Genomic DNA, 6,037 nt, shown 5'->3' with positions numbered 1-6,037 from the left:
TTACCACTTCCCTCTTATTTCTGCTCTATGCTGACCAAGACGTGGATTTCAGCCCCTTTCTGTGATTTCCCCTTCCCCAAAATACCCTCCAGACCCTGGTATATTTGGTGGCTTCAGTGAGTTTGTAGCGGTGCAAGTCTTTGCCCGCTAACCAGGTCCCCAGCAAACCAGGGCACTTGATCACCACACATCTCTGCTGAAACAAAGACTCGTCTACTCCTGGCCTTGCCCTTTATCAACACAGAGAAGGTGGTAGAGGCTTGGAAATTTCAGTGTTTCATTTCTGCCTTCTCCTCCCCTCACCAGTCCCTGTACATGGAACGGAGCCATAGAGTATGCATTTTCTTATTGCTGTGAGCCGTGCCACCCTCCTTAGAAGACAAGAATTGTTCTAAGTGAAAATTTCTTTTTCTCCATTACTTTTAGCTTACTCATCATTTCCCAAATTTATTTGGTCATAGATCTCATTTAATCTCTCCATCCCAACACCCAATAACATCTCCTATAACTAGAAAAAAACACTTTTGGAACTTCGAGCTCAGAGGTAGGGAGGACTATCTACATTGCCACTGAAGTCACCTTGGGTGATGACAGGATTAGGGTGGAGTGGAGACCAGGAATCGGATTCTGGAGTCCCCTATAAATCAGGAGAATAGGTGGAGATGAACAGATGAGAGCAACAGGAGTGTAGAGAATGGTACAGCCAGAAGCACAGTCCCCAAAGGACCAGGGCCCCTATACCAACGTTCCATGGACTACACTGTGGGAAACCCTGCCTTGGATCAGTGACACCCAAGTTCGGGTGCTGATTTGTTGCACAAGCCTCATCCCCCCTTCCAGCCCCCTCCACTTCAGACACATTCACCTCCTGGCTGTTCTTTGATGATGGAAGGTACACTTCCACCTCAAGACCTTCTCACTTGCTGTTCCTTCTGCCTCCCCATATATCCCTAGGTCTCACTTTCTCGTTTCCTTTAGGTCAAATGGCAGCAAGGCCTCCTCTGACCATCAATAGAAAACAACAACCTGCTCCCACCTGGGGTTCCCCACTTTTCGTGATTTGCTTCGTTTTTCTCCGTAGCACATGCCACCATCTGGCAGTCTGTGTATGTGCTTGCTTGTTCATTGCCTGTCTCTCCCTCCTAGAAGATAAGCTCCAGGAGGACAAGGTTTTGTCTGTTGGGTTCACTGCTGTATTTCCAGGGTCTGGAATATGGTGGTGTTTAATAAATGTTTTTAAACGAAGGAAAGAAGCGAATCAATTGCCAAGTTCCAGACATCTTCGAAAGTTCCTAGGGGAGATGTCCCTGGTCAGCGGTGGGACGTGTCCCCACTTCCACTAGGTGCTTCTCCCCAGTTCCTTTCCCAGGTGGCCCTCCATGCTTTGTGGGAGCTCACCAAGCCTCACTCCCTCAGGAAGAAACACCTCACACGTACCTGCAGCCCCCATACCTCCTCCCCCACACTTGGTGCACTGTCCAGCAATTCTGTTCGGCAGACGTACAAGGCAGTCAGGTCTCCACAGACCTGAGCATGCCTCATGAATTAACTTCTATAGGGTGTTGATTCCTGAAAGGGCAAAACAGGAGAGACAAAATCCAGAAGCTGGGCCCTAAATGATATGAACGCCCCTCCTCAGCCCCTCCCTCAGGAAGGGCAAGAGCTAGAAAGGGCTCCTTTGTTGGCCAGTCTGTCTCAGGAACCTGCTTCGGGGGCTGGGGGTGGCTGGGACGAGCATGTCCCTTGTCTCTCATATGCTACTCCTTTCCAGTAGAACTGCACTTTGCTTCCAATAAATTAGAAGAAATATCCAGCCATCTAGCTCCATCAGAATGTGTTTTATGCGTTTAAACACACACACATCTAAAGCAAAAGCTGAGTCGGACTCCAGCCGGGACATGGGTCTGACTCTCCTCGTTGAAGAATCTCATCGGGTTTCCATCAGTGGAACACAACGGAGGCGTATTCCACTTGGTCTGGTGACGTCCTCCTGGGGCGATCAAAAGGGAGCACGTTGGCATAGACGGCGAAGTCATCCTCTTTCCCGTGGGCCAGGTTGATCACGTTGGAATATATGGCATCAGTAGGGCAAGACAGCTCCTTTAGAGACAGGACCCTGGTTAGAGGCAGATGGCTGGGCACCAGCGACTTCCAAAGACAAAACCAGCTACTGGGCCTCCCTACAGGACAGCAGGTGGAACACTGGGTTCTTGCTGAGCAAGCCCTGGATCCCCCGCGATTTTCAGAAACATTTCTTTTAGGGCTGTGCTCTGCCTCATCCCCACCACCCCCTCTATGCAGTCTATCTAGAAAACAGCATGAAACCAGGACAGAGATGACTAGGAGCCCCTGGAGGTACAACCTTCCTATTTCCTTACCGAAGATTTGTGGAGAAAGTTGGTCTGATGCCTCAGTTGTTTCTTAAATAGTCCTAGAAAAGTTAATAAACTCAGAGTTAGCCTGAGTTGGGGTAGTAACCATCTTTACTCGGTCAATTGCTGGACTTAAGGTTGAACTTTGAAATACAAAATTTACCATGTTCAACTCATTGGGCCTCTGAGATGAGCCAAGTGCCCAGGAAGAGAGAGTGAGTGAGCACTATTGGTACACTTTGTAATTTTGGTTATTATTTAGATGAGATGATTTGGCATCGATATTTCTTTTAATTAATGCATATAAACCACAAGTGTCTATGCAGATTGCTTATACATGGCTTTCAGCATAAAGAATTTGTATCATAAATAAATCTTGTTGCTATGTACACAGTGCCAGGCACCTCTAGAGAACAGACCTTCAGCCTGCTCACTCCTCCCATCCCCCAAGGCTGCCCCATGGGAAAGACACCCCCATTTCCACCCCCAGTTTCTCCCCTTTCTTCATTCCCAGTTCCAGGCCCAGCTCCTTCAACTCACTCTCGTGCCTCCACTTCTTCAGGGTCATGGACAAGAGACCCACCAGGAGCAAGATGAGGGCCACGACACCAATGGAGCTAGAAATGGCTGTGGCTGCTGTGCCTAAACTGAGGGAGGCAAACAAGAGAGATGAGGACACTCCAGCTGCCCTGGCTGGCTTTGATGATGATCCACAAATCGCCCTGGGGCCTCTCCACTCCTGTAGGAGCTCTTCCACCTCTGGGCTTCCACATCCCCAATCACCAACCCTCTCCTGCCTCCATTTTGAGCCTTTCTCCTCTGCCCCAACCTCCATGGCGTGGTCCCACTCACACCATCCCCACATCAGGGCCAAGCAGACCCCTTCTCCAAGATCCCCAACACTCCGGCTCCATTGATCCAGTCATTCTCCCACACACCTGCTGAGTTCTTCAGTTGTAGTCTCTGGCTTCAAGGTGGTGATGTTCTCTGCAGAAAGGGACAGAGAGGAAAAGGAAAGGAGATTTGAGGTAATTCTTACACACATGCTATAGACTAAATATTTGCATCCTGCCAAAATTCATATGTTAAATTCTAATCCCTAATGTGACAGTATTAGGAGGTGGGGCCTTTGGGAGGTGATCAGGTCATGAGGGTGGAGCCCTCATGAATAGGATTTGTGCCCTTATAAAAGACACCCCAGGGAGCTCCCTCGCCTCTTCTACCATGTGAGGACACAGTGAGAAGACGGCCGTCTATGAACCAGGTGGGCCCTCACCAGATGCTGAATGTGCCAGTACCTTAATCTTGAACCTACCAGCATCCAGAACTACGAGAAATAAATTTCTATTGTTTATAAGCCACCCAGTCTATGGTAATTTGTCATTGCAGCCGAAACTAAGACGACACACATGCAAATGGGCTCTACAAGATCTAAATGGTAATGTTAGCTACCACTTATGGGAGACTTAATATATGCCAGCCACATTCATTATCTCATTTAATCTTCATAAACAGACAATAAGATAGGAAAAATTATTATTCCCATCTTAAAGAAACCAGTTCACAGAGATCAGACTTGATCAAGGTCACAGAGCTAGTAAGTGGCAGAGCTCGGCCTCGAACTCCCGTCTCTCTGACTTTAACTTGTGTGTCTATGAATCCTACACTTTGCTGCCTTTGTGTGACCACCTCACTCTCAAGTTCTACCATTCCTCCAAAGGGTAAGGGTTACCAGATATGACAGGATGTCCAGAAAAAAGACAACCAGGACCATGCAGGTGATTGGTACCTGGGGAGGGGCATGTGAGAGGTTTGAAGCGGTCAAGACACCAGAAAGTTGGGCTGGAACTCGGTGGAGAGCCTGCCATGGTCTGGTGAGGGCATGGTGGTGCTATTACCCACACTGTGAAAAAGTTCTTCTGCATCAAGAGATAGAGACACCAAGTCCATCCCGTCTCCAGCCAGTCTGTCCCTGGATTCTCAAAGTTAGGACGAATCTTAAAACACACCCAGGCAGACCCTCCTGCTGTACCAAACCCTCCTGGTGAGGAACCCCAGGTAAGCCACTAGCCCCTTAAGTGCTGGAGCCAGGACTTGAGTCCATGTTTTCAACTCCAAACCCAAAGCTGTCTCTCCCTGCACTCAGACCCCTTCTTAGTCCTTCCCCCATAAAGTAGAGCTGCCTGATTCAGCCCCTAGAGCAGGGAGCCCCTGTCCAGACACGTCTTGGGAAGCTGGCTACTCAGACACCTGAATGCAGAGATCGCTGCCAAGATGGGGTGGAGGGAATACATTGGATCACTGGGGCAATCTCTTACCCCTTGATGACCAACAGCATCTGGGGGTGGAGGCACCAAGAATGACAGCCTCTCGGGGCACTAAGGCCAGATGAGATTGCGTCGGCACTTTAATGCCTCACTTCCTCTCTGTCTTTTTTCCTGTCCCGCTTCTGAGTAAGCAAGCTGACCTCACAAGTTTCTCTTTGACAGCTCCTGCCCACCTCCTGGGCAAACGGTAGGGAGGGGACTTGAAAACCAGATCTTCCCAGGGTCTGCTGACACCCAAGATGAGGTACCAACTCACGGATGTGTGGGGGAGTGCGGTGGGGTGAGAAGTCACACGTAAGTCTTGAGCAATGAGAGGGGAGCCTGGGGCACCTGCTGGGGGAGGCTGGCTGGGGTAGGGCACACCTGTTTACAGCAAGTAGGACAGACAGCATGAGGGTATCCACCCAGGGTCAGAAAGGCAAGAACATATGTTGGGAAGGCAGAGGAGGGGCTGTGGGGGTGAAGGGAACAAGCATGAAGGATGATATCAGGAAAGAGCCTGAGATTTAGAGTCCAGAGACCTGGATCTCAGGCACTTCCTAACTGTGTGGTCTTATGGCAGTCACTTAACCTCTCTGAGCCTCATTTTCTTTATCTGTGAGATGGACTAGTATTAATACCTACCTCACACGATTGTTTAAGAACTAAATGGTCAGATTATTATTTAGCAGTAAGTAATAACCACTTTGCCTAGGGCTGGTTTTCAGCTGGTCTTACCCAAGCAGAGCCATGGTGTGGAGTTGTCAAGGGATGCATTGCTGGCTCTGGAGTCCTGGAACCCACACTTGGTCCAATTCATTTTGCCAAGGAGTCCACCCAGAGGGTTCTTGTTCCAGGTACTGAGGTTCCCAGGACAGGTGGTCCCCTTTAGCTGGAAGCAGAGTTTCTCAGAAGTATTAGCAGCAGCTGGCAGACGAGGGACCCCAGAGAGCTGGCACCCCTCTTCTCCCCCTTCTCTTTCATTCCTCCATGGGAACCTGTTGGATGGGGAGAATGTTAGAATCTCACTAGTGGAGGGGAGGGCCTCAAAAGGCATTGAGATAGCATTTCTCTCTTACGGAGGCATCTTCAGATAGGCCTTCCCCAACCACGTGGTCCAAAGTTGGCTCCCCAGCCTCTCTCTGCCACATCACCCTCTGAATTAAGTAGATGAATTTACTTCTGTCATTTATTTCCTTACTTGATTATTGTCAGTGTCTTATCACAAGAATGTAAACTCCACAAGAACAGAAGCCTTGTCTGCTTTGGTCATCATTGTATCCCCACTGTCTGGAACAGTGCCTCATGCAATAAATACATTCAATACAGATTTGTTGAATGAATGAATGAATGACTGCC

General features: G+C 49.1%; 1 pseudogene across 1 annotated transcript; it reads right to left on the bottom strand.

The window, feature by feature from the left end:
• Window positions 1-1,509: 1,509 nt before the first annotated feature.
• On the bottom strand, window positions 1,510-5,674 carry LOC147917719 (uncharacterized; annotated as a pseudogene). Its single transcript, XR_015548765.1, has 5 exons — window positions 5,417-5,674; window positions 3,311-3,359; window positions 2,913-3,019; window positions 2,379-2,431; window positions 1,510-2,100 (listed from the first exon to the last, which is right to left on the bottom strand). The product of XR_015548765.1 is annotated as an uncharacterized LOC147917719 (transcript).
• Window positions 5,675-6,037: the final 363 nt, after the last annotated feature.

The sequence above is a fragment of the Ceratotherium simum genome, chromosome 2, assembly GCF_057802395.1.
Source record: "Ceratotherium simum simum isolate JZ-2026a chromosome 2, ASM5780239v1, whole genome shotgun sequence".
NCBI classification, from domain to species: domain Eukaryota; kingdom Metazoa; phylum Chordata; class Mammalia; order Perissodactyla; family Rhinocerotidae; genus Ceratotherium; species Ceratotherium simum.
Note: the sequence above shows the minus strand (reverse complement) of the source record. Positions and strands in the feature narration are given on the sequence as shown.